At 47.8% G+C, this 24,930-nt stretch overlaps 21 non-coding genes across 21 annotated transcripts; 5 read left to right on the plus strand and 16 right to left on the minus strand.

Annotated features, from left to right (window-relative positions):
- Positions 1-313: 313 nt before the first annotated feature.
- trnas-gcu (transfer RNA serine (anticodon GCU)) lies at positions 314-395 on the minus strand. Its single transcript has one exon. It is a non-coding gene; the product is annotated as a tRNA-Ser (tRNA).
- Positions 396-1,749: 1,354 nt separating this feature from the next.
- Positions 1,750-1,831, minus strand: trnas-gcu (transfer RNA serine (anticodon GCU)). The gene has a single exon. It is a non-coding gene; the product is annotated as a tRNA-Ser (tRNA).
- A 2,741-nt stretch (positions 1,832-4,572) lies between these two features.
- trnas-gcu (transfer RNA serine (anticodon GCU)) lies at positions 4,573-4,654 on the minus strand. The gene has a single exon. It is a non-coding gene; the product is annotated as a tRNA-Ser (tRNA).
- Positions 4,655-6,008: 1,354 nt separating this feature from the next.
- On the minus strand, positions 6,009-6,090 carry trnas-gcu (transfer RNA serine (anticodon GCU)). Its single transcript has one exon. It is a non-coding gene; the product is annotated as a tRNA-Ser (tRNA).
- Positions 6,091-7,444: 1,354 nt separating this feature from the next.
- trnas-gcu (transfer RNA serine (anticodon GCU)) lies at positions 7,445-7,526 on the minus strand. The gene has a single exon. It is a non-coding gene; the product is annotated as a tRNA-Ser (tRNA).
- A 580-nt stretch (positions 7,527-8,106) lies between these two features.
- Positions 8,107-8,188, plus strand: trnal-aag (transfer RNA leucine (anticodon AAG)). The gene has a single exon. It is a non-coding gene; the product is annotated as a tRNA-Leu (tRNA).
- A 1,039-nt stretch (positions 8,189-9,227) lies between these two features.
- On the minus strand, positions 9,228-9,309 carry trnas-gcu (transfer RNA serine (anticodon GCU)). Its single transcript has one exon. It is a non-coding gene; the product is annotated as a tRNA-Ser (tRNA).
- A 1,355-nt stretch (positions 9,310-10,664) lies between these two features.
- Positions 10,665-10,746, minus strand: trnas-gcu (transfer RNA serine (anticodon GCU)). Its single transcript has one exon. It is a non-coding gene; the product is annotated as a tRNA-Ser (tRNA).
- A 1,354-nt stretch (positions 10,747-12,100) lies between these two features.
- trnas-gcu (transfer RNA serine (anticodon GCU)) lies at positions 12,101-12,182 on the minus strand. Its single transcript has one exon. It is a non-coding gene; the product is annotated as a tRNA-Ser (tRNA).
- Positions 12,183-12,762: 580 nt separating this feature from the next.
- On the plus strand, positions 12,763-12,844 carry trnal-aag (transfer RNA leucine (anticodon AAG)). The gene has a single exon. It is a non-coding gene; the product is annotated as a tRNA-Leu (tRNA).
- A 1,039-nt stretch (positions 12,845-13,883) lies between these two features.
- On the minus strand, positions 13,884-13,965 carry trnas-gcu (transfer RNA serine (anticodon GCU)). The gene has a single exon. It is a non-coding gene; the product is annotated as a tRNA-Ser (tRNA).
- A 580-nt stretch (positions 13,966-14,545) lies between these two features.
- On the plus strand, positions 14,546-14,627 carry trnal-aag (transfer RNA leucine (anticodon AAG)). The gene has a single exon. It is a non-coding gene; the product is annotated as a tRNA-Leu (tRNA).
- A 1,039-nt stretch (positions 14,628-15,666) lies between these two features.
- On the minus strand, positions 15,667-15,748 carry trnas-gcu (transfer RNA serine (anticodon GCU)). Its single transcript has one exon. It is a non-coding gene; the product is annotated as a tRNA-Ser (tRNA).
- A 580-nt stretch (positions 15,749-16,328) lies between these two features.
- trnal-aag (transfer RNA leucine (anticodon AAG)) lies at positions 16,329-16,410 on the plus strand. Its single transcript has one exon. It is a non-coding gene; the product is annotated as a tRNA-Leu (tRNA).
- Positions 16,411-17,449: 1,039 nt separating this feature from the next.
- On the minus strand, positions 17,450-17,531 carry trnas-gcu (transfer RNA serine (anticodon GCU)). Its single transcript has one exon. It is a non-coding gene; the product is annotated as a tRNA-Ser (tRNA).
- Positions 17,532-18,885: 1,354 nt separating this feature from the next.
- Positions 18,886-18,967, minus strand: trnas-gcu (transfer RNA serine (anticodon GCU)). Its single transcript has one exon. It is a non-coding gene; the product is annotated as a tRNA-Ser (tRNA).
- Positions 18,968-20,000: 1,033 nt separating this feature from the next.
- Positions 20,001-20,082, minus strand: trnas-gcu (transfer RNA serine (anticodon GCU)). Its single transcript has one exon. It is a non-coding gene; the product is annotated as a tRNA-Ser (tRNA).
- Positions 20,083-21,437: 1,355 nt separating this feature from the next.
- On the minus strand, positions 21,438-21,519 carry trnas-gcu (transfer RNA serine (anticodon GCU)). Its single transcript has one exon. It is a non-coding gene; the product is annotated as a tRNA-Ser (tRNA).
- A 1,033-nt stretch (positions 21,520-22,552) lies between these two features.
- trnas-gcu (transfer RNA serine (anticodon GCU)) lies at positions 22,553-22,634 on the minus strand. The gene has a single exon. It is a non-coding gene; the product is annotated as a tRNA-Ser (tRNA).
- Positions 22,635-23,988: 1,354 nt separating this feature from the next.
- Positions 23,989-24,070, minus strand: trnas-gcu (transfer RNA serine (anticodon GCU)). The gene has a single exon. It is a non-coding gene; the product is annotated as a tRNA-Ser (tRNA).
- Positions 24,071-24,650: 580 nt separating this feature from the next.
- trnal-aag (transfer RNA leucine (anticodon AAG)) lies at positions 24,651-24,732 on the plus strand. Its single transcript has one exon. It is a non-coding gene; the product is annotated as a tRNA-Leu (tRNA).
- Positions 24,733-24,930: the final 198 nt, after the last annotated feature.

Genomic DNA, 24,930 nt, shown 5'->3' on the forward strand with positions numbered 1-24,930 from the left:
GAATTGATTGAGGGTGGTGTGGTCACTTGAAATCTTGATAGTGGGGCCTTTTCTCATATACCTCGCCCCAGGACCAAAAATTCAGCGCTGGCATTTCAGCCACACCAGCCCCCACCCAAGACCAAAAGCAGGCAGACACGCCCTGCACCCTCGCAGGCCATCTCCCACCATGCAAACCGCCAACCCGGCTATTGCACTCGAGGGTAATGACAACATTTTGAGACAGGACGGAACAGGATTGCAACGTAATGGAAAGAGATGAACACTTTATTGAGGCAGCGTCATTGCTCTTCTGTAAGAGGCTGCCGTGATCCGACGAGGAAGGGATTCGAACCCATGCGTGCACAGCACAATGGATTAGCAGTCCATCGCCTTAACCACTCGGCCACCTCGTCTGCCGAGAGCGCTCATCGTTGACATGCAAAGTACATTTCAAGAAAAGTAACGTGTGAAATGGAACGACGAGGTGCAACTAGGAAAGCACCATGACTTTAATGGCTAAAGGAAGTTGGCAACGGTGGGATTCTAACCCACGCCTCCAAAGAGACTGGAGCTTAAATGAAGCGCCTTAGACCACTCGGCCACGTTACCACACACAGCACGATGTCTACGGTCACACCTGCTTCAGTCGTCTCATGTGGTGGACGCTTCTGCGTATCAACATTTTCAACAGCGCTGTTGACCTTTGCTGCTGTTGAAGATGCACCGAGTACATTAAGCATGAAAACATCCCAATCTGTACGGGCTTGAAAGGATTGTATTGTGACCCGCACATACTGCGCAGTGGACTCGTAGTCTGTTTGCACGCAGACACAAGACTTCACCTGAATCGACGTCTTTTGACGAAACTAGATTAAATGCATAGGATTTGATCATTGAAATCATCATGACAATAACTTCATACATACATGCATGCGTGCATGCATGCTTACATACATCCAGACATAAAAAGCGGTAAGACAGGGCCCTTCCCCGGGTAGCGTGTGTAGCGGAGTGCAGGTGGACCCAGGGGCGTTGTGCGGCGCTGATTCCCTCAAACGAAAACAAATGATAATAAGGCACACGTGCAAGCTTAATAATAACAGTTGGGAATAAGAAATGAGACAATGAGGTGAAAGCAAATCAAAACACAAAATAAAAGGCAATATAATGCCAACCAAAATACACAACCATATTGAATAGAGAGAAGCGAATGATGAATGTAATAAAAATGAGAGATTAGAAGAGCTCATTAACACCGTCCGAAACATGAACTTTACATTCCTGATGCTATCTGGGCTGTACGTGCACCTTCCCCAAGGGTGAGAGCTTTGCCTCTTGTTTTATGGAGGTGTAGATCTTAATGTCATTGCTTTCGTTTCATTCCATCTTCTAATTGCACCAAGGTGTGGCTCTTTGGCTGCTGAAGTGCCCACCAGTAACTTGGGCTTTGCGGGGAATTGATTGAGGGTGGTGTGGTCACTTGAAATCTTGATAGTGGGGCCTTTTCTCATATACCTCGCCCCAGGACCAAAAATTCAGCGCTGGCATTTCAGCCACACCAGCCCCCACCCAAGACCAAAAGCAAGAACACACGCCCTGCACCCTCGCAGGCCATCTCCCACCATGCACACCGCCACCCCGGCTATTGCACTCGAGGGTAATGACAACATTTTGAGACAGGACGGAACAGGATTGCAACGTAATGGAAAGAGATGAACACTTTATTGAGGCAGCATCATTGCTCTTCTGTAAAAGGCTGCCGTGATCCGACGAGGATGGGATTGGAACCCACGCGTGCACAGCACAATGGATTAGCAGTCCATCGCCTTAACCACTCGGCCACCTCGTCTGCAGAGAGCGCTCATCGTTGACATGCAAAGTACATTTCAAGAAAAGTAACGTGTGAAATGGAACAACGAGGTGCAACTAGGAAAGCACCATGACTTTAATGGCTAAAGGAAGTTGGCAACGGTGGGATTCTAACCCACGCCTCCAAAGAGACTGGAGCTTAAACGAAGCGCCTTAGACCACTCGGCCATGTTACCACACACAGCACGATGTCTACGGTCACACCTGCTTCAGTCGTCTCATGTGGTGGACGCTTCTGCGTATCAACATTTTCAACAGCGCTGTTGACCTTTGCTGCTGTTGAAGATGCACCGAGTACATTAAGCATGAAAACATCCCAATCTGTACGGGCTCGAAAGGATTGTATTGTGACCCGCACATACTGCGCAGTGGACTCCTAGTCTGTTTGCACGCAGACACAAGACTTCACCTGAATCGACGTCTTTTGACGAAACTAGATTAAATGCATAGGATTTGATCATTGAAATCATCATGACAATAACTTCATACATACATGCATGCGTGCATGCATGCTTACATACATCCAGACATACAAAGCAGTAAGACAGGGCCTTTCCCCGGGTAGCTTGGCCGAGCTGTCAAAGGTGCTGGATTAAGGCTCCAGTCTCTTCGGAGGCGTGGGTTCAAATCCCACCGCTGCCAGCAGCCATGTTTTTGCCCGTCTTCAACGACCTGGTTGACGACTTTGCTAGGTTTCAGCAAGACTCCCAGGCGGCATCCAAATGAACCAAAAACACACAGTGGTCTATATACAGTTGTGAATGTGGCCCCACAGGATCTTAATGCAGTGTTTCGTAGATGCAGGGTCAAGACCGGGGTCGTGGATGGACAAGCGGCGCACGCAACCTGGGAGCAGAAACACACAGACGCACACCTGACGTTCATTACTTATGGCCCAAGTACCCGAGGAACGCTTGCTGATGGAGTGCAGGTGGACCCAGGGGCGTTGTGCGTCGCTGATTCCCTCAAACGAAAACAAATGATAATAAGGCACACGGGCAAGCTTAATAATAAAAGTTGGGAATAAGAAATGAGACAATGAGGTGAAAGCAAATCAAAACACAAAATAAAAGGCAATATAATGCCATCCAAAATACACAACCATATTGAATAGAGAGAAGCGAATGATGAATGTAATAAAAATGAGAGATTAGAAGAGCTCATTAACACCGTCCGAAACATGAACTTTACATTCCTGATGCTATCTGGGCTGTACGTGCACCTTCCCCAAGGGTGAGAGCTTTGCCTCTTGTTTTATGGAGGTGTAGATCTTAATGTCATTGCTTTCGTTTCATTCCATGTTCTAATTGCACCAAGGTGTGGCTCTTTGGCTGCTGAAATGCCCACCAGTAACTTGGGCTTTGCGGGGAATTCATTGAGGGTGATGTGCATGCAAAGTACATGTCCAGAAAAGTAACGTGTGAAATTGAATGACGAGGTGCAACTAGGAAAGCACCATGACTTTAATGGCTAAAGGAAGTTGGCAACGATAGGATTCTAACCCACGCCTCCAAAGAGACTGGAGCTTAAATGAAGCGCCTTAGACCACTCGGCCACATTACCACACACAGTACGATGCCTACGGTCACACCTGCTTCAGTCATCTCACGTGGTGGACGCTTCTGCGTATCAACATTTTCAACAGCGCTGTTGACCTTTGCTGCTGTTGAAGATGCACCGAGTACATTAAGCATGAAAACATCCCAATCTGTACGGGCTCGAAAGGATTGTATTGTGACCCGCACATACTGCGCAGTGGACTCGTAGTCTGTTTGCACGCAGACACAAGACTTCACCTGAATCGACGTCTTTTGACGAAACTAGATTAAATGCATAGGATTTGATCATTGAAATCATCATGACAATAACTTCATACATACATGCATGCGTGCATGCATGCTTACATACATCCAGACATACAAAGCGGTAAGACAGGGCCCTTCCCCGGGTAGCGTGTGTAGCGGAGTGCAGGTGGACCCAGGGGCGTTGTGCGGCGCTGATTCCCTCAAACGAAAACAAATGATAATAAGGCACACGTGCAAGCTTAATAATAACAGTTGGGAATAAGAAATGAGACAATGAGGTGAAAGCAAATCAAAACACAAAATAAAAGGCAATATAATGCCAACCAAAATACACAACCATATTGAATAGAGAGAAGCGAATGATGAATGTAATAAAAATGAGAGATTAGAAGAGCTCATTAACACCGTCCGAAACATGAACTTTACATTCCTGATGCTATCTGGGCTGTACGTGCACCTTCCCCAAGGGTGAGAGTTTTGCCTCTTGTTTTATGGAGGTGTAGATCTTAATGTCATTGCTTTTGTTTCATTCCATCTTCTAATTGCACCAAGGTGTGGCTCTTTGGCTGCTGAAGTGCCCACCAGTAACTTGGGCTTTGCGGGGAATTGATTGAGGGTGGTGTGGTCACTTGAAATCTTGATAGTGGGGCCTTTTCTCATATACCTCGCCCCAGGACCAAAAATTCAGCGCTGGCATTTCAGCCACACCAGCCCCCACCCAAGACCAAAAGCAAGCAGACACGCCCTGCACCCTCGCAGGCCATCTCCCACCATGCACACCGCCACCCCGGCTATTGCACTCGAGGGTAATGACAACATTTTGAGACAGGACGGAACAGGATTGCAACGTAATGGAAAGAGATGAACACTTTATTGAGGCAGCATCATTGCTCTTCTGTAAAAGGCTGCCGTGATCCGACGAGGATGGGATTCTAACCCACGCGTGCACAGCACAATGGATTAGCAGTCCATCGCCTTAACCACTCGGCCACCTCATCTGCAGAGAGAGCTCATCGTTGACATGCAAAGTACATTTCAAGAAAAGTAACGTGTGAAATGGAACGACGAGGTGCAACTAGGAAAGCACCATGACTTTAATGGCTAAAGGAAGTTGGCAACGGTGGGATTCTAACCCACGCCTCCAAAGAGACTGGAGCTTAAATGAAGCGCCTTAGACCACTCGGCCACGTTACCACACACAGCACGATGTCTACGGTCACACCTGCTTCAGTCGTCTCATGTGGTGGACGCTTCTGCGTATCAACATTTTCAACAGCGCTGTTGACCTTTGCTGCTGTTGAAGATGCACCGAGTACATTAAGCATGAAAACATCCCAATCTGTACGGGCTCGAAAGGATTGTATTGTGACCCGCACATACTGCGCAGTGGACTCGTAGTCTGTTTGCACGCAGACACAAGACTTCACCTGAATCTACGTCTTTTGACGAAACTAGATTAAATGCATAGGATTTGATCATTGAAATCATCATGACAATAACTTCATACATACATGCATGCGTGCATGCATGCTTACATACATCCAGACATAAAAAGCGGTAAGACAGGGCCCTTCCCCGGGTAGCGTGTGTAGCGGAGTGCAGGTGGACCCAGGGGCGGTGTGCGGCGCTGATTCCCTCAAACGAAAACAAATGATAATAAGGCACACGTGCAAGCTTAATAATAACAGTTGGGAATAAGAAATGAGACAATGAGGTGAAAGCAAATCAAAACACAAAATAAAAGGCAATATAATGCCAACCAAAATACACAACCATATTGAATAGAGAGAAGCGAATGATGAATGTAATAAAAATGAGAGATTAGAAGAGCTCATTAACACCGTCCGAAACATGAACTTTACATTCCTGATGCTATCTGGGCTGTACGTGCACCTTCCCCAAGGGTGAGAGCTTTGCCTCTTGTTTTATGGAGGTGTAGATCTTAATGTCATTGCTTTCGTTTCATTCCATCTTCTAATTGCACCAAGGTGTGGCTCTTTGGCTGCTGAAGTGCCCACCAGTAACTTGGGCTTTGCGGGGAATTGATTGAGGGTGGTGTGGTCACTTGAAATCTTGATAGTGGGGCCTTTTCTCATATACCTCGCCCCAGGACCAAAAATTCAGCGCTGGCATTTCAGCCACACCAGCCCCCACCCAAGACCAAAAGCAAGAAGACACGCCCTGCACCCTCGCAGGCCATCTCCCACCATGCACACCGCCACCCCGGCTATTGCACTCGAGGGTAATGACAACATTTTGAGACAGGACGGAACAGGATTGCAACGTAATGGAAAGAGATGAACACTTTATTGAGGCAGCATCATTGCTCTTCTGTAAAAGGCTGCCGTGATCCGACGAGGATGGGATTGGAACCCACGCGTGCACAGCACAATGGATTAGCAGTCCATCGCCTTAACCACTCGGCCACCTCGTCTGCAGAGAGCGCTCATCGTTGACATGCAAAGTACATTTCAAGAAAAGTAACGTGTGAAATGGAACGACGAGGTGCAACTAGGAAAGCACCATGACTTTAATGGCTAAAGGAAGTTGGCAACGGTGGGATTCTAACCCACGCCTCCAAAGAGACTGGAGCTTAAATGAAGCGCCTTAGACCACTCGGCCACGTTACCACACACAGCACGATGTCTACGGTCACACCTGCTTCAGTCGTCTCATGTGGTGGACGCTTCTGCGTATCAACATTTTCAACAGCGCTGTTGACCTTTGCTGCTGTTGAAGATGCACCGAGTACATTAAGCATGAAAACATCCCAATCTGTACGGGCTCGAAAGGATTGTATTGTGACCCGCACATACTGCGCAGTGGACTCGTAGTCTGTTTGCACGCAGACACAAGACTTCACCTGAATCGACGTCTTTTGACGAAACTAGATTAAATGCATAGGATTTGATCATTGAAATCATCATGACAATAACTTCATACATACATGCATGCGTGCATGCATGCTTACATACATCCAGACATACAAAGCGGTAAGACAGGGCCCTTCCCCGGGTAGCGTGTGTAGCGGAGTGCAGGTGGACCCAGGGGCGTTGTGCGGCGCTGATTCCCTCAAACGAAAACAAATGATAATAAGGCACACGTGCAAGCTTAATAATAACAGTTGGGAATAAGAAATGAGACAATGAGGTGAAAGCAAATCAAAACACAAAATAAAAGGCAATATAATGCCAACCAAAATACACAACCATATTGAATAGAGAGAAGCGAATGATTAATGTAATAAAAATGAGAGATTAGAAGAGCTCATTAACACCGTCCAAAACATGAACTTTACATTCCTGATGCTATCTGGGCTGTACGTGCACCTTCCCCAAGGGTGAGAGCTTTGCCTCTTGTTTTATGGAGGTGTAGATCTTAATGTCTTTGCTTTCGTTTCATTCCATCTTCTAATTGCACCAAGGTGTGGCTCTTTGGCTGCTGAAGTGCCCACCAGTAACTTGGGCTTTGCGGGGAATTGATTGAGGGTGGTGTGGTCACTTGAAATCTTGATAGTGGGGCCTTTTCTCATATACCTCGCCCCAGGACCAAAAATTCAGCGCTGGCATTTCAGCCACACCAGCCCCCACCCAAGACCCAAAGCAAGCAGACACGCCCTGCACCCTCGCAGGCCATCTCCCACCATGCACACCACCACCCCGGCGATTGCACTCGAGGGTAATGACAACATTTTGAGACAGGACGGAACAGGATTGCAACGTAATGGAAAGAGATGAACACTTTATTGTGGCAGCATCATTGCTCTTCTGTAAGAGGCTGCCGTGATCCGACAAGGATGTGATTCGAACCCACGCGTGCACAGCACAATGGATTAGCAGTCCATCGCCTTAAACACTCGGCCACCTCGTCTGCCGAGAGCGCTCCCCGTTGACATGCAAAGTACATTTCAAGAAAAGTAACGTGTGAAATGGAACGACGAGGTGCAACTAGAAAAGCACCATGACTTTAATGGCTAAAGGAAGTTGGCAACGGTGGGATTCTAACCCATGCCTCCAAAGAGACTGGAGCTTAAACGAAGCGCCTTAGACCACTCGGCCATGTTACCACACACAGCACGATGTCTACGGTCACACCTGCTTCAGTCGTCTCATGTGGTGGATGCTTCTGCGTATCAACATTTTCAACAGCGCTGTTGACCTTTGCTGCTGTTGAAGATGTACCGAGTACATTAAGCATGAAAACATCCCAATCTGTACGGGCTCGAAAGGATTGTATTGTGACCCGCACATACTGCGCAGTGGACTCGTAGTCTGTTTGCACGCAGACACAAGACTTCACCTGAATCGACGTCTTTTGACGAAACTAGATTAAATGCATAGGATTTGATCATTGAAATCATCATGACAATAACTTCATACATACATGCATGCGTGCATGCATGCTTACATACATCCAGACATACAAAGCGGTAAGACAGGGCCTTTCCCCGGGTAGCGTGGCCGAGCGGTCTAAGGCGCTGGATTAAGGCTCCAGTCTCTTCGGAGGCGTGGGTTCAAATCCCACCGCTGCCAGCAGCCATGTTTTTGCCCGTCTTCAACGACCTGGTTGACGACTTTGCTAGGTTTCAGCAAGACTCCCAGGCGGCATCCAAATGAACCAAAAACACACAGTGGTCTGTATACAGTTGTGAATGTGGCCCCACAGGATCTTAATGCAGTGTTTCGTAGATGCAGGGTCAAGACCGGGGTCGTGGATGGACAAGCGGCGCACGCAACCTGGGAGCAGAAACACACAGACGCACACCTGACGTTCATTACTTATGGCCCAAGTACCCGAGGAACGCTTGCTGATGGAGTGCAGGTGGACCCAGGGGCGTTGTGCGTCGCTGATTCCCTCAAACGAAAACAAATGATAATAAGGCACACGGGCAAGCTTAATAATAAAAGTTGGGAATAAGAAATGAGACAATGAGGTGAAAGCAAATCAAAACACAAAATAAAAGGCAATATAATGCCAACCAAAATACACAACCATATTGAATAGAGAGAAGCGAATGATGAATGTAATAAAAATGAGAGATTAGAAGAGCTCATTAACACCGTCCGAAACATGAACTTTACATTCCTGATGCTATCTGGGCTGTACGTGCACCTTCCCCAAGGGTGAGAGCTTTGCCTCTTGTTTTATGGAGGTGTAGATCTTAATGTCATTGCTTTCGTTTCATTCCATCTTCTAATTGCACCAAGGTGTGGCTCTTTGGCTGCTGAAGTGCCCACCAGTAACTTGGGCTTTGCGGGGAATTGATTGAGGGTGGTGTGGTCACTTGAAATCTTGATAGTGGGGCCTTTTCTCATATACCTCGCCCCAGGACCAAAAATTCAGCGCTGGCATTTCAGCCACACCAGCCCCCACCCAAGACCAAAAGCAAGCAGACATGCCCTGCACCCTCGCAGGCCATCTCCCACCATGCACACCACCACCCCGGCTATTGCACTCGAGGGTAATGACAACATTTTGAGACAGGACGGAACAGGATTGCAACGTAATGGAAAGACATGAACACTTTATTGAGGCAGCATCATTGCTCTTCTGTAAGAGGCTGCCGTGATCCGACGAGGATGGGATTCGAACCCATGCGTGCACAGCACAATGGATTAGCAGTCCATCGCCTTAACCACTCGGCCACCTCGTCTGCCAAGAGCGCTCATCGTTGACATGCAAAGTACATTTCAAGAAAAGTAACGTGTGAAATGGAACGACGAGGTGCAACTAGGAAAGCACCATGACTTTAATGGCTAAAGGAAGTTGGCAACGGTGGAATTCTAACCCACGCCTCCAAAGAGACTGGAGCTTAAACGAAGCGCCTTAGACCACTCGGCCACGTTACCACACACAGCACGATGTCTACGGTCACACCTGCTTCAGTCGTCTCATGTGGTGGACGCTTCTGCGTATCAACATTTTCAACAGCGCTGTTGACCTTTGCTGCTGTTGAAGATGCACCGAGTACATTAAGCATGAAAACATCCCAATCTGTACGGGCTCGAAAGGATTGTATTGTGACCCGCACATACTGCGCAGTGGACTCGTAGTCTGTTTGCACGCAGACACAAGACTTCACCTGAATCGACGTCTTTTGACGAAACTAGATTAAATGCATAGGATTTGATCATTGAAATCATCATGACAATAACTTCATACATACATGCATGCGTGCATGCATGCTTACATACATCCAGACATACAAAGCGGTAAGACAGGGCCCTTCCCCGAGGAACGCTTGCTGATGGAGTGCAGGTGGACCCAGGGGCGTTGTGCGGCGCTGATTCCCTCAAACGAAAACAAATGATAATAAGGCACACGTGCAAGCTTAATAATAACAGTTGGGAATAAGAAATGAGACAATGAGGTGAAAGCAAATCAAAACACAAAATAAAAGGCAATATAATGCCAACCAAAATACACAACCATATTGAATAGAGAGAAGCGAATGATGAATGTAATAAAAATGAGAGATTAGAAGAGCTCATTAACACCGTCCGAAACATGAACTTTACATTCCTGATGCTATCTGGGGTGTACGTGCACCTTCCCCAAGGGTGAGAGCTTTGCCTCTTGTTTTATGGAGGTGTAGATCTTAATGTCATTGCTTTCGTTTCATTCCATCTTCTAATTGCACCAAGGTGTGGCTCTTTGGCTGCTGAAGTGCCCACCAGTAACTTGGGCTTTGCGGGGAATTGATTGAGGGTGGTGTGGTCACTTGAAATCTTGATAGTGGGGCCTTTTCTCACATACCTCGCCCCAGGACCAAAAATTCAGCGCTGGCATTTCAGCCACACCAGCCCCCACCCAAGACCCAAAGCAAGCAGACACGCCCTGCACCCTCGCAGGCCATCTCCCACCATGCACACCGCCACCCCGGCTATTGCACTCGAGGGTAATGACAACATTTTGAGACAGGACGGAACTGGATTGCAACGTAATGGAAAGAGATGAACACTTTATTGAGGCAGCATCATTGCTCTTCTGTAAAAGGCTGCCGTGATCCGACGAGGATGGGATTCGAACCCACGCGTGCACAGCACAATGGATTAGCAGTCCATGGCCTTAACCACTCGGCCACCTCGTCTGCAGAGAGCACTCATCGTTGACATGCAAAGTACATTTCAAGAAAAGTAACGTGTGAAATGGAACGACGAGGTGCAACTAGGAAAGCACCATGACTTTAATGGCTAAAGGAAGTTGGCAACGGTGGGATTCTAACCCACGCCTCCAAAGAGACTGGAGCTTAAATGAAGCGCCTTAGACCACTCGGCCACGTTACCACACACAGCACGATGTCTACGGTCACACCTGCTTCAGTCGTCTCATGTGGTGGACGCTTCTGCGTATCAACATTTTCAACAGCGCTGTTGACCTTTGCTGCTGTTGAAGATGCACCGAGTACATTAAGCATGAAAACATCCCAATCTGTACGGGCTCGAAAGGATTGTATTGTGACCCGCACATACTGCGCAGTGGACTCGTAGTCTGTTTGCACGCAGACACAAGACTTCACCTGAATCGACGTCTTTTGACGAAACTAGATTAAATGCATAGGATTTGATCATTGAAATCATCATGACAATAACTTCATACATACATGCATGCGTGCATGCATGCTTACATACATCCAGACATACAAAGCGGTAAGACAGGGCCCTTCCCCGGGTAGCGTGTGTAGCGGAGTGCAGGTGGACCCAGGGGCGTTGTGCGGCGCTGATTCCCTCAAACGAAAACAAATGATAATAAGGCACACGTGCAAGCTTAATAATAACAGTTGGGAATAAGAAATGAGACAATGAGGTGAAAGCAAATCAAAACACAAAATAAAAGGCAATATAATGCCAACCAAAATACACAACCATATTGAATAGAGAGAAGCGAATGATGAATGTAATAAAAATGAGAGATTAGAAGAGCTCATTAACACCGTCCGAAACATGAACTTTACATTCCTGATGCTATCTGGGCTGTACGTGCACCTTCCCCAAGGGTGAGAGCTTTGCCTCTTGTTTTATGGAGGTGTAGATCTTAATGTCATTGCTTTCGTTTCATTCCATCTTCTAATTGCACCAAGGTGTGGCTCTTTGGCTGCTGAAGTGCCCACCAGTAACTTGGGCTTTGCGGGGAATTGATTGAGGGTGGTGTGGTCACTTGAAATCTTGATAGTGGGGCCTTTTCTCACATACCTCGCCCCAGGACCAAAAATTCAGCGCTGGCATTTCAGCCACACCAGCCCCCACCCAAGACCCAAAGCAAGCAGACACGCCCTGCACCCTCGCAGGCCATCTCCCACCATGCACACCGCCAACCCGGCTATTGCACTTGAGGGTAATGACAACATTTTGAGACAGGACGGAACAGGATTGCAACGTAATGGAAAGAGATGAACACTTTATTGAGGCAGCATCATTGCTCTTCTGTAAAAGGCTGCCGTGATCCGACGAGGATGGGATTCGAACCCACGCGTGCACAGCACAATGGATTAGCAGTCCATCGCCTTAACCACTCGGCCACCTCGTCTGCAGAGAGCGCTCCCCGTTGACATGCAAAGTACATTTCAAGAAAAGTAACGTGTGAAATGGAACGACGAGGTGCAACTAGAAAAGCACCATGACTTTAATGGCTAAAGGAAGTTGGCAACGGTGGGATTCTAACCCATGCCTCCAAAGAGACTGGAGCTTAAACGAAGCGCCTTAGACCACTCGGCCATGTTACCACACACAGCACGATGTCTACGGTCACACCTGCTTCAGTCGTCTCATGTGGTGGACGCTTCTGCGTATCAACATTTTCAACAGCGCTGTTGACCTTTGCTGCTGTTGAAGATGTACCGAGTACATTAAGCATGAAAACATCCCAATCTGTACGGGCTCGAAAGGATTGTATTGTGACCCGCACATACTACGCAGTGGACTCGTAGTCTGTTTGCACGCAGACACAAGACTTCACCTGAATCGACGTCTTTTGACGAAACTAGATTAAATGCATAGGATTTGATCATTGAAATCATCATGACAATAACTTCATACATACATGCATGCGTGCATGCATGCTTACATACATCCAGACATACAAAGCGTTAAGACAGGACCCTTCCCCGGGTAGCGTGGCCGAGCGGTCTAAGGCGCTGGATTAAGGCTCCAGTCTCTTCGGAGGCGTGGGATCAAATCCCACCGCTGCCAGCAGCCATGTTTTTGCCCGTCTTCAACGACCTGGTTGACGACTTTGCTAGGTTTCAGCAAGACTCCCAGGCGGCATCCAAATGAACCAAAAACACACAGTGGTCTGTATACAGTTGTGAATGTGGCCCCACAGGATCTTAATGCAGTGTTTCGTAGATGCAGGGTCAAGACCGGGGTCGTGGATGGAAAAGCGGCGCACGCAACCTGGGAGCAGAAACACACAGACGCACACCTGACGTTCATTACTTATGGCCCAAGTACCCGAGGAACGCTTGCTGATGGAGTGCAGGTGGACCCAGGGGCGTTGTGCGGCGCTGATTCCCTCAAACGAAAACAAATGATAATAAGGCACACGTGCAAGCTTAATAATAACAGTTGGGAATAAGAAATGAGACAATGAGGTGAAAGCAAATCAAAACACAAAATAAAAGGCAATATAATGCCAACCAAAATACACAACCATATTGAATAGAGAGAAGCGAATGATGAATGTAATAAAAATGAGAGATTAGAAGAGCTCATTAACACCGTCCGAAACATGAACTTTACATTCCTGATGCTATCTGGGCTGTACGTGCACCTTCCCCAAGGGTGAGAGCTTTGCCTCTTGTTTAATGGAGGTGTAGATCTTAATGTCATTGCTTTCGTTTCATTCCATCTTCTAATTGCACCAAGGTGTGGCTCTTTGGCTGCTGAAGTGCCCACCAGTAACTTGGGCTTTGCGGGGAATTGATTGAGGGTGGTGTGGTCACTTGAAATCTTGATAGTGGGGCCTTTTCTCATATACCTCGCCCCAGGACCAAAAATTCAGCGCTGGCATTTCAGCCACACCAGCCCCCACCCAAGACCAAAAGCAAGCAGACACGCCCTGCACCCTCGCAGGCCATCTCCCACCATGCACACCGCCACCCGGGCTATTGCACTCGAGGGTAATGACAACATTTTGAGACAAGACGGAACAGGATTGCAACGTAATGGAAAGAGATGAACACTTTATTGAGGCAGCATCATTGCTCTTCTGTAAAAGGCTGCCGTGATCCGAAGAGGATGGGATTCGAACCCACGCGTGCACAGCACAATGGATTAGCAGTCCATCGCCTTAACCACTCGGCCACCTCGTCTGCAGAGAGCGCTCCCCGTTGACATGCAAAGTACATTTCAAGAAAAGTAACGTGTGAAATGGAACGACGAGGTGCAACTAGGAAAGCACCATGACTTTAATGGCTAAAGGAAGTTGGCAACGGTGGGATTCTAACCCACGCCTCCAAAGAGACTGGAGCTTAAACGAAGCGCCTTAGACCACTCGGCCATGTTACCACACACAGCACGATGTCTACGGTCACACCTGCTTCAGTCGTCTCATGTGGTGGACGCTTCTGCGTATCAACATTTTCAACAGCGCTGTTGACCTTTGCTGCTGTTGAAGATGCACCGAGTACATTAAGCATGAAAACATCCCAATCTGTACGGGCTCGAAAGGATTGTATTGTGACCCGCACATACTGCGCAGTGGACTCGTAGTCTGTTTGCACGCAGACACAAGACTTCACCTGAATCGACGTCTTTTGACGAAACTAGATTAAATGCATAGGATTTGATCATTGAAATCATCATGACAATAACTTCATACATACATGCATGCGTGCATGCATGCTTACATACATCCAGACATACAAAGCGGTAAGACAGGGCCTTTCCCCGGGTAGCGTGGCCGAGCGGTCTAAGGTGCTGGATTAAGGCTCCAGTCTCTTCGGAGGCGTGGGTTCGAATCCCACCGCTGACAGCAGCCATGTTTTTGCCCGTCTTCAACGACCTGGTTGACGACTTTGCTAGGTTTCAGCAAGACTCCCAGGCGGCATCCAAATGAACCAAAAACACACAGTGGTCTGTATACAGTTGTGAATGTGGCCCCACAGGATCTTAATGCAGTGTTTCGTAGATGAAGGGTCAAGACCGGGGTCGTGGATGGAAAAGCGCCGCACGCAACCTGGGAGCAGAAACACACAGACGCACACATGACGTTCATTACTTATGGCCCAAGTACCCGAGGAACGCTTGCTGATGGAGTGCAGGTGGACCCAGGGGCGTTGTGCGGCGCTGATTCCCTCAAACGAAAACAAATGATAATAAGGCACACGTGCAAGCTTAATAATAACAGTTGGGAATAAGAAATGAGACAATGAGGTGAAAGCAAATCAAAACACAAAATAAAAGGCAATATAATGCCAACCAAAATACACAACCATATTGAATAGAGAGAAGCGAATGATGAATGTAATAATAATGAGAGATTAGAAGAGCTCATTAACACCGTCCGAAACATGAACTTTACATTCCTGATGCTATCTGGGCTGTACGTGCACCTTCCCCAAGGGTGAGAGCTTTGCCTCTTGTTTTATGGAGGTGTAGATCTTAATGTCATTGCTTTCGTTTCATTCCATGTTCTAATTGCACCAAGGTGTGGCTCTTTGGCTGCTGAAGTGCCCACCAGTAACTTGGGCTTTGCGGGGAATTGATTGAGGGTGGTGTGGTCACTTGAAATCTTGATAGTGGGGCCTTTTCTCATATACCTCGCCCCAGGACCAAAAATTCAGCGCTGGCATTTCAGCCACACCAGCCCCCACCCAAGACCAAAAGCAAGCAGACACGCCCTGCACCCTCGCAGGCCATCTCCCACCATGCACACCGCCACCCCGGCTATTGCACTCGAGGGTAATGACAACATTTTGAGACAGGACGGAACAGGATTGCAACGTAATGGAAAGAGATGAACACTTTATTGAGGCAGCATCATTGCTCTTCTGTAAAAGGCTGCCGTGATCCGACGAGGATGGGATTCGAACCCACGCGTGCACAGCACAATGGATTAGCAGTCCATCGCCTTAACCACTCGGCCACCTCGTCTGCAGAGAGCGCTCATCGTTGACATGCAAAGTACATTTCAAGAAAAGTAACGTGTGAAATGGAACGACGAGGTGCAACTAGGAAAGCACCATGACTTTAATGGCTAAAGGAAGTTGGCAACGGTGGAATTCTAACCCACGCCTCCAAAGAGACTGGAGCTTAAACGAAGCGCCTTAGACCACTCGGCCTCGTTACCACACACAGCATGATGTCTACGGTCACACCTGCTTCAGTCGTCTCATGTGGTGGACGCTTCTGCGTATCAACATTTTCAACAGCGCTGTTGACCTTTGCTGCTGTTGAAGATGTACCGAGTACATTAAGCATGAAAACATCCCAATCTGTACGGGCTCTAAAGGATTGTATTGTGACCCGCACATACTGCGCAGTGGACTCGTAGTCTGTTTGCACGCAGACACAAGACTTCACCTGAATCGACGTCTTTTGACGAAACTAGATTAAATGCATAGGATTTGATCATTGAAATCATCATGACAATAACTTCATACATACATGCATGCGTGCATGCATGCTTACATACATCCAGACATACAAAGCGGTAAGACAGGGCCCTTCCCCGGGTAGCGTGGCCGAGCGGTCTAAGGTGCTGGATTAAGGCTCCAGACTCTTCGGAGGCGTGGGTTCAAATCCCACTGCTGCCAGCAGCCATGTTTTTGCCCGTCTTCAACGACCTGGTTGACGACTTTGCTAGGTTTCAGCAAGACTCCCAGGCGGCATCCAAATGAACCAAAAACACACAGTGGTCTGTATACAGTTGTGAATGTGGCCCCACAGGATCTTAATGCAGTGTTTCGTAGATGCAGGGTCAAGACCGGGGTCGTGGATGGACAAGCGGCGCACGCAACCTGGGAGCAGAAACACACAGACGCACACCTGACGTTCATTACTTATGGCCCAAGTACCCGAGGAACGCTTGCTGATGGAGTGCAGGTGGACCCAGGGGCGTTGTGCGTCGCTGATTCCCTCAAACGAAAACAAATGATAATAAGGCACACGGGCAAGCTTAATAATAAAAGTTGGGAATAAGAAATGAGACAATGAGGTGAAAGCAAATCAAAACACAAAATAAAAGGCAATATAATGCCAACCAAAATACACAACCATATTGAATAGAGAGAAGCGAATGATGAATGTAATAAAAATGAGAGATTAGAAGAGCTCATTAACACCGTCCGAAACATGAACTTTACATTCCTGATGCTATCTGGGCTGTACGTGCACCTTCCCCAAGGGTGAGAGCTTTGCCTCTTGTTTTATGGAGGTGTAGATCTTAATGTCATTGCTTTCGTTTCATTCCATCTTCTAATTGCACCAAGGTGTGGCTCTTTGGCTGCTGAAGTGCCCACCAGTAACTTGGGCTTTGCGGGGAATTGATTGAGGGTGGTGTGGTCACTTGAAATCTTGATAGTGGGGCCTTTTCTCATATACCTCGCCCCAGGACCAAAAATTCAGCACTGGCATTTCAGCCACACCAGCCCCCACCCAAGACCCAAAGCAAGCAGACACACCCTGCACCCTCGCAGGCCATCTCCCACCATGCACACCGCCACCCCGGCTATTGCACTCGAGGGTAATGACAACATTTTGAGACAGGACGGAACAGGACTGCAACGTAATGGAAAGAGATGAACACTTTATTGAGGCAGCATCATTGCTCTTCTGTAAGAGGCTGCCATGATCCGACTAGGATGGGATTCGAACCCATGCGTGCACAGCACAATGGATTAGCAGTCCATCGCCTTAACCACTCGGCCACCGCGTCTGCCGAAAGCGCTCCCCGTTGACATGCAAAGTACATTTCAAGAAAAGTAACGTGTGAAATGGAACGACGAGGTGCAACTAGGAAAGCACCATGACTTTAATGGCTAAAGGAAGTTGGCAACGGTGGGATTCTAACCCACGCCTCCAAAGAGACTGGAGCTTAAATGAAGCGCCTTAGACCACTCGGCCACGTTACCACACACAGCACGATGTCTACGGTCACACCTGCTTCAGTCGTCTCATGTGGTGGACGCTTCTGCGTATCAACATTTTCAACAGCGCTGTTGACCTTTGCTGCTGTTGAAGATGCACCGAGTACATTAAGCATGAAAACATCCCAATCTGTACGGGCTCGAAAGGATTGTATTGTGACCCGCACATACTGCGCAGTGGACTCGTAGTCTGTTTGCACGCAGACACAAGACTTCACCTGAATCGACGTCTTTTGACGAAACTAGATTAAATGCATAGGATTTGATCATTGAAATCATCATGACAATAACTTCATACATACATGCATGCGTGCATGCATGCTTACATACATCCAGACATACAAAGCGGTAAGACAGGGCCCTTCCCCGGGTAGCGTGTGTAGCGGAGTGCAGGTGGACCCAGGGGCGTTGTGCGGCGCTGATTCCCTCAAACGAAAACAAATGATAATAAGGCACACGTGCAAGCTTAATAATAACAGTTGGGAATAAGAAATGAGACAATGAGGTGAAAGCAAATCAAAACACAAAACAAAAGGCAATATAATGCCAACCAAAATACACAACCATATTGAATAGAGAGAAGCGAATGATGAATGTAATTAAAATGAGAGATTAGAAGAGCTCATTAACACCGTCCGAAACATGAACTTTACATTCCTGATGCTATCTGGGCTGTACGTGCACCTTCCCCAAGGGTGAGAGCTTTGCCTCTTGTTTTATGGAGGTGTAGATCTTAATGTCATTGCTTTCGTTTCATTCCATGTTCTAATTGCACCAAGGTGTGGCTCTTTGGCTGCTGAAGTGCCCACCAGTAACTTGGGCTTTGCGGGGAATTGATTGAGGGTGGTGTGGTCACTTGAAATCTTGATAGTGGGGCCTTTTCTCATATACCTCGCCCCAGGACCAAAAATTCAGCGCTGGCATTTCAGCCACACCAGCCCCCACCCAAGACCCAAAGCAAGCAGACACGCCCTGCACCCTCGCAGGCCATCTCCCACCATGCACACCGCCACCCCGGCTATTGCACTCGAGGGTAATGACAACATTTTGAGACAGGACGGAACAGGATTGCAACGTAATGGAAAGAGATGAACACTTTATTGAGGCAGCATCATTGCTCTTCTGTAAAAGGCTGCCGTGATCCGACGAGGATGGGATTCGAACCCACGCGTGCACAGCACAATGGATTAGCAGTCCATCGCCTTAACCACTCGGCCACCTCGTCTGCAGAGAGTGCTCCCCGTTGACATGCAAAGTACATTTCAAGAAAAGTAACGTGTGAAATGGAACGACGAGGTGCAACTAGGAAAGCACCATGACTTTAATGGCTAAAGGAAGTTGGCAACGGTGGGATTCTAACCCACGCCTCCAAAGAGACTGGAGCTTAAACGAAGCGCCTTAGACCACTCGGCCATGTTACCACACACAGCACGATGTCTACGGTCACACCTGCTTCAGTCGTCTCATGTGGTGGACGCTTCTGCGTATCAACATTTTCAACAGCGAGGGTGGACCCAGGGGCTTTGTGCGTCGCTGATTCCCTCAAACGAAAACAAATGATAATAAGGCACACGGGCAAGCTTAATAATAAAAGTTGGGAATAAGAAATGAGACAATGAGGTGAAAGCAAATCAAAACACAAAATAAAAGGCAATATAATGCCAACCAAAATACACAACCATATTGAATAGAGAGAAGCGAATGATGAATGTAATAAAAATGAGAGATTAGAAGAGCTCATTAACACCGTCCGAAACATGAACTTTACATTCCTGATGCTATCTGGGCTGTACGTGCACCTTCCCCAAGGGTGAGAGCTTTGCCTCTTGTTTTATGGAGGTGTAGATCTTAATGTCATTGCTTTCGTTTCATTCCATGTTCTAATTGCACCAAGGTGTGGCTCTTTGGCTGCTGAAGTGCCCACCAGTAACTTGGGCTTTGCGGGGAATTGATTGAGGGTGGTGTGGTCACTTGAAATCTTGATAGTGGGGCCTTTTCTCATATACCTCGCCCCAGGACCAAAATTTCAGCGCTGGCATTTCAGCCACACCAGCCCCCACCCAAGACCCAAAGCAAGCAGACACGCCCTGCACCCTCGCAGGCCATCTCCCACCATGCACACCGCCACCCCAGCTATTGCACTCGAGGGTAATGTCAACATTTTGAGACAGGACAGAACAGGATTGCAACGTAATGGAAAGAGATGAACACTTTATTGAGGCAGCATCATTGCTCTTCTGTAAGAGGCTGCCGTGATCCGACGAGGATGGGATTCGAACCCATGCGTGCACAGCACAATGGATTAGCAGTCCATCGCCTTAACCACTCGGCCACCTCGTCTGCCGAGAGTGCTCCCCGTTGACATGCAAAGTACATTTCAAGAAAAGTAACGTGTGAAATGGAACGACGAGGTGCAACTAGGAAAGCACCATGACTTTAATGGCTAAAGGAAGTTGGCAACGGTGGGATTCTAACCCACGCCTCCAAAGAGACTGGAGCTTAAACGAAGCGCCTTAGACCACTCGGCCACGTTACCACACACAGCACGATGTCTACGGTCACACCTGCTTCAGTCGTCTCATGTGGTGGACGCTTCTGCGTATCAACATTTTCAACAGCGCTGTTGACCTTTGCTGCTGTTGAAGATGCACCGAGTACATTAAGCATGAAAACATCCCAATCTGTACGGGCTCGAAAGGATTGTATTGTGACCCGCACATACTGCGCAGTGGACTCGTAGTCTGTTTGCACGCAGACACAAGACTTCACCTGAATCGACGTCTTTTGACGAAACTAGATTAAATGCATAGGATTTGATCATTGAAATCATCATGACAATAACTTCATACATACATGCATGCGTGCATGCATGCTTACATACATCCAGACATACAAAGCGGTAAGACAGGGCCCTTCCCCGAGGAACGCTTGCTGATGGAGTGCAGGTGGACCCAGGGGCGTTGTGCGGCGCTGATTCCCTCAAACGAAAACAAATGATAATAAGGCACACGTGCAAGCTTAATAATAAAAGTTGGGAATAAGAAATGAGACAATGAGGTGAAAGCAAATCAAAACACAAAATAAAAGGCAATATAATGCCAACCAAAATACACAACCATATTGAATAGAGAGAAGCGAATGATGAATGTAATAAAAATGAGAGATTAGAAGAGCTCATTAACACTGTCCGAAACATGAACTTTACATTCCTGATGCTATCTGGGCTGTACGTGCACCTTCCCCAAGGGTGAGAGCTTTGCCTCTTGTTTTATGGAGGTGTAGATCTTAATGTCATTGCTTTCGTTTCATTCCATGTTCTAATTGCACCAAGGTGTGGCTCTTTGGCTGCTGAAGTGCCCACCAGTAACTTGGGCTTTGCGGGGAATTGATTGAGGGTGGTGTGGTCACTTGAAATCTTGATAGTGGGGCCTTTTCTCATATACCTCGCCCCAGGACCAAAAATTCAGCGCTGGCATTTCAGCCACACCAGCCCCCACCCAAGACCCAAAGCAAGCAGACACGCCCTGCACCCTCGCAGGCCATCTCCCACCATGCACACCGCCACCCCGGCTATTGCACTCGAGGGTAATGACAACATTTTGAGACAGGACGGAACAGGATTGCAACGTAATGGAAAGAGATGAACACTTTATTGAGGCAGCATCATTGCTCTTCTGTAAAAGGCTGCCGTGATCCGACGAGGATGGGATTCGAACCCACGCGTGCACAGCACAATGGATTAGCAGTCCATCGCCTTAACCACTCGGCCACCTCTTCTACAGAGAGCGCTCCCCGTTGACATGCAAAGTACATTTCAAGAAAAGTAACGTGTGAAATGGAACGACGAGGTGCAACTAGGAAAGCACCATGACTTTAATGGCTAAAGGAAGTTGGCAACGGTGGGATTCTAACCCACGCCTCCAAAGAGACTGGAGCTTAAACGAAGCGCCTTAGACCACTCGGCCATGTTACCACACACAGCACGATGTCTACGGTCACACCTGCTTCAGTCGTCTCATGTGGTGGACGCTTCTGCGTATCAACATTTTCAACAGCGAGGGTGGACCCAGGGGCTTTGTGCGTCGCTGATTCCCTCAAACGAAAACAAATGATAATAAGGCACACGGGCAAGCTTAATAATAAAAGTTGGGAATAAGAAATGAGACAATGAGGTGAAAGCAAATCAAAACACAAAATAAAAGGCAATATAATGCCAACCAAAATACACAACCATATTGAATAGAGAGAAGCGAATGATGAATGTAATAAAAATGAGAGATTAGAAGAGCTCATTAACACCGTCCGAAACATGAACTTTACATTCCTGATGCTATCTGGGCTGTACGTGCACCTTCCCCAAGGGTGAGAGCTTTGCCTCTTGTTTTATGGAGGTGTAGATCTTAATGTCATTGCTTTCGTTTCATTCCATGTTCTAATTGCACCAAGGTGTGGCTCTTTGGCTGCTGAAGTGCCCACCAGTAACTTGGGCTTTGCGGGGAATTGATTGAGGGTGGTGTGGTCACTTGAAATCTTGATAGTGGGGCCTTTTCTCATATACCTCGCCCCAGGACCAAAAATTCAGCGCTGGCATTTCAGCCACACCAGCCCCCACCCAAGACCCAAAGCAAGCAGACACGCCCTGCACCCTCGCAGGCCATCTCCCACCATGCACACCGCCACCCCGGCTATTGCACTCGAGGGTAATGACAACATTTTGAGACAGGACGGAACAGGATTGCAACGTAATGGAAAGAGATGAACACTTTATTGAGGCAGCATCATTGCTCTTCTGTAAGAGGCTGCCGTGATCCGACGAGGATGGGATTCGAACCCATGCGTGCACAGCACAATGGATTAGCAGTCCATCGCCTTAACCACTCGGCCACCTCGTCTGCCGAGAGCGCTCCCCGTTGACATGCAAAGTACATTTCAAGAAAAGTAACGTGTGAAATGGAACGACGAGGTGCAACTAGGAAAGCACCATGACTTTAATGGCTAAAGGAAGTTGGCAACGGTGGGATTCTAACCCACGCCTCCAAAGAGACTGGAGCTTAAATGAAGCGCCTTAGACCACTCGGCCACGTTACCACACACAGCACGATGTCTACGGTCACACCTGCTTCAGTCGTCTCATGTGGTGGACGCTTCTGCGTATCAACATTTTCAACAGCGCTGTTGACCTTTGCTGCTGTTGAAGATGCACCGAGTACATTAAGCATGAAAACATCCCAATCTGTACGGGCTCGAAAGGATTGTATTGTGACCCGCACATACTGCGCAGTGGACTCGTAGTCTGTTTGCACGCAGACACAAGACTTCACCTGAATCGACGTCTTTTGACGAAACTAGATTAAATGCATAGGATTTGATCATTGAAATCATCATGACAATAACTTCATACATACATGCATGCGTGCATGCATGCTTACATACATCCAGACATACAAAGCGGTAAGACAGGGCCCTTCCCCGAGGAACGCTTGCTGATGGAGTGCAGGTGGACCCAGGGGCGTTGTGCGGCGCTGATTCCCTCAAACGAAAACAAATGATAATAAGGCACACGTGCAAGCTTAATAATAACAGTTGGGAATAAGAAATGAGACAATGAGGTGAAAGCAAATCAAAACACAAAATAAAAGGCAATATAATGCCAACCAAAATACACAACCATATTGAATAGAGAGAAGCGAATGATGAATGTAATAAAAATGAGAGATTAGAAGAGCTCATTAACACCGTCCGAAACATGAACTTTACATTCCTGATGCTATCTGGGGTGTACGTGCACCTTCCCCAAGGGTGAGAGCTTTGCCTCTTGTTTTATGGAGGTGTAGATCTTAATGTCATTGCTTTCGTTTCATTCCATCTTCTAATTGCACCAAGGTGTGGCTCTTTGGCTGCTGAAGTGCCCACCAGTAACTTGGGCTTTGCGGGGAATTGATTGAGGGTGGTGTGGTCACTTGAAATCTTGATAGTGGGGCCTTTTCTCACATACCTCGCCCCAGGACCAAAAATTCAGCGCTGGCATTTCAGCCACACCAGCCCCCACCCAAGACCCAAAGCAAGCAGACACGCCCTGCACCCTCGCAGGCCATCTCCCACCATGCACACCGCCACCCCGGCTATTGCACTTGAGGGAATGACAACATTTTGAGACAGGACGGAACAGGATTGCAACGTAATGGAAAGAGATGAACACTTTATTGAGGCAGCATCATTGCTCTTCTGTAAAAGGCTGCCGTGATCCGACGAGGATGGGATTCGAACCCACGCGTGCACAGCACAATGGATTAGCAGTCCATCGCCTTAACCACTCGGCCACCTCGTCTGCCGAGAGCGCTCCCCGTTGACATGCAAAGTACATTTCAAGAAAAGTAACGTGTGAAATGGAACGACGAGGTGCAACTAGGAAAGCACCATGACTTTAATGGCTAAAGGAAGTTGGCAACGGTGGGATTCTAACCCATGCCTCCAAAGAGACTGGAGCTTAAACGAAGCGCCTTAGACCACTCGGCCACGTTACCACACACAGCATTATGTCTACGGTCACACCTGCTTCAGTCGTCTCACGTGGTGGACGCTTCTGCGTATCAACATTTTCAACAGCGCTGTTGACCTTTGCTGCTGTTGAAGATGCACCGAGTACATTAAGCATGAAAACATCCCAATCTGTACGGGCTCGAAAGGATTGTATTGTGACCCGCACATACTGCGCAGTGGACTTGTAGTCTGTTTGCACGCAGACACAAGACTTCACCTGAATCGACGTCTTTTGACGAAACTAGATTAAATGCATAGGATTTGATCATTGAAATCATCATGACAATAACTTCATACATACATGCATGCGTGCATGCATGCTTACATACATCCAGACATACAAAGCGGTAAGACAGGGCCTTTACCCGGGTAGCGTGGCCGAGCGGTCTAAGGCGCTGGATTAAGGCTCCAGTCTCTTCGGAGGCGTGGGTTCAAATCCCACCGCTGCCAGCAGCCATGTTTTTGCCCGTCTTCAACGACCTGGTTGACGACTTTGCTAGGTTTCAGCAAGACTCCCAGGCGGCATCCAAATGAACCAAAAACACACAGTGGTCTGTATACAGTTGTGAATGTGGCCCCACAGGATCTTAATGCAGTGTTTCGTAGATGCAGGGTCATGACCGGGGTCGTGGATGGACAAGCGGCGCA

The sequence above is a fragment of the Amia ocellicauda genome, chromosome 14, assembly GCF_036373705.1.
Source record: "Amia ocellicauda isolate fAmiCal2 chromosome 14, fAmiCal2.hap1, whole genome shotgun sequence".
NCBI classification, from domain to species: Eukaryota; Metazoa; Chordata; class Actinopteri; order Amiiformes; family Amiidae; genus Amia; species Amia ocellicauda.